The sequence below is a fragment of the Penaeus chinensis genome, chromosome 17 (assembly GCF_019202785.1).
Source record: "Penaeus chinensis breed Huanghai No. 1 chromosome 17, ASM1920278v2, whole genome shotgun sequence".
Taxonomy (NCBI): domain Eukaryota; kingdom Metazoa; phylum Arthropoda; class Malacostraca; order Decapoda; family Penaeidae; genus Penaeus; species Penaeus chinensis.
This window is the reverse complement of record NC_061835.1, coordinates 1,872,350-1,874,849: the sequence shown is the minus strand read 5'-3', so window position 1 is coordinate 1,874,849 and position 2,500 is coordinate 1,872,350.

Below are 2,500 nucleotides of genomic sequence, written 5' to 3'. Positions count from 1 at the left end.
GTGGGGTTATGGTTGGGGGTGATGGGTGTTATGGGTGTTTTGGTGGTGATGGGAGTTTTGGTGGGGTTTGGTGGATTGGTGGTTTTGTAGGGGATTTTGGGGTTAATGTTTTGTGGGGGGTTTGATGGGGGGTTGTTTTATGGGTTGTTTGGGTTGATGTGGGTGTGTTGGGATTGTAGTGGGATGGTGATAATATTGGGGAGGAGATGTGGAGGGGGGATTTGATGGTTGGATGTAGGGGGGGGGGGGGGGTGTTGTGGGTTAGTGGTATGGGGAGGGGGATGGTTGTGAATGGATGTGATGTTAAGTGGGGGGGGAAGGTGGGAGGGGTTTTTTATTTTGGTTAGAGGGGGGGGGGGTGATGGGGGGTTAGTATAAGGGTGGTGGATTTGGGGGGGTAGAGGAAGAGGATTTTGGGAAGAATATTGATGTGGGGATGGGTTGTTTAAGAGAGGTTGAATGATTGTGTGGTGTGGTGGGTGGGTGGGTTAGGGTGGGGGGGTGTTTGGGTGTGGATTTTTTTTGTGGTGGGATGTGGTGGTTGGGTTTTGGGATGTTGTTGGTGGTTGTTTGGTGGTGTGGTTTGTTTGTATGTGTTGTGTAGTTTAGTTTGTTTTGGGGTATTTGTTTTTTTTGATTGTTTTTTTGGGTTTATGTTTTTTTTTGTTTTTGGTTTTGTTATTTTTTAATGTGGTGAGTTTTATATTGTTTTGAGTTGTGTGTTGTTGGAAAATATATAATAGGATTATAATTTTAAGTTGGATTTTTAGAGAGAGGGTATTGTATTAGGGAGGGGATTTAATGGGATTTTTTATGTTTTAATGTGAATTAAATTATATGTTGTTTATAGAGTTTTAGATAGGATAGTTTTAATGTGAGGGAGGGGGGGGGTAAGGAGGGGGGTAAATTGTTGGGGGATGTTTAAAGATTTTGAGGTAGGGGTGGGGTTGTAGAGGGGTTATTGGGAGGGTAGGGGGAAGTTATTTTGGGGGTGGGGGGGGGGTGGGGGTGGTTTAGGTGTTTGTATATATTGATTGCTATGATATTTATGATTATAATTGGTGTAATTATAATTTTTGTCGCCGAATGATTATCCAGAATGACGATGACAATGATAATGATAATGATAACCACCAAAACAACAGCAGTAATAATGATTATAATATGATGATGATAATAATGACGATAATGGTGATAATAATAACGATAATGATGATGACAATTACGATAATGATGATGATGATAACTGAGATAGCAATAGTGAGAATGGTAATTATGATGATGATAATAATAATAACAATATAGATAATAATAATAATAATAATAATAGTAATAATAGTAATAAAGATAATAATAATAATAATTACAATAAAATAATAATTATAATAATAATGATGATAATGATAACGATAATAATCATAATAATAGTAATAGTAATAATGATAATAATAGTAATAATGATAATGATAATAAAACAATAATAATAATAACAATAATATTAATTGTAGTAATAATGATGGTGATGATAATGATAACGATAATAAAACAATAATAATAATAATAATAATAATGGTATTAATGATAACAACAACAACAACAATAATATCGATTATGAAAATGATAATAATGATCATAATATTACAAAATAAGGATAATAATGATAATAATAATAGTAATAGTAATGATAATAATGATAAGAATAATGGTAATAATAATAATGAAAATAATAACAATAATAATAATAATAATGAGAATGATAATGATGATAATTAATAATACCAGTCACAGTGAGGATAAAAGTAATAATGATAATTTATAATAATGTTTGCTCTTAGTTATAGCACTTCTACACTATCCCCTCACGATTGAATTGCCAAAGCTATAATCATTAGACGCTCTTTTGTTTCTGTAAAATCCCTACCAGTATCCGTTTGAATCCCCCCCCCCCCCCCGTCAACAGAATCAACAGGAACTCTGGCCTATCTACCCAAAAGGTAGCGCGTGAGTCAACCGAACGGATCACGACCAACCAATGCTCTCTCCCCCACCCCTCCCCCCCCCCTTTTCCCCCAAAAAAAAGAAAGAAGAAAAAAAAAAAAAATCGTGTGTTTACGGTCGAGTTGCCATTAATACCCGAAGTGATATGAAGCATTTGAAGGCTGTTGGGTCTCGGCTCGCATCAAAGGGGGTGGGGGGGGGGGGGGGGGAGGGGAGGGGGAAATGGGGAGGGGGGGGAGGGTTCTGTTCCCGCGGTCGCTTCTCGCACGAAAACAGTTATTGTAATATTGCTAATATTGACAAAAGCTTTTAGTGTGGCTAGCAGCGAGGTATTGGAGGCTGATATTGGATACCTATAGAAAATTGGAGAGAAATGTTTGTTCTTGTTATTGATCGCTTTGAAAGTGAGGAGCGGAGGTGTGATAATACGAATTTTCTCTTAGGTTTTAAGTTAATCAGCTTTTCGCTTTGACGGCACACGGGTCGGGGGAGGCCTCTCCGG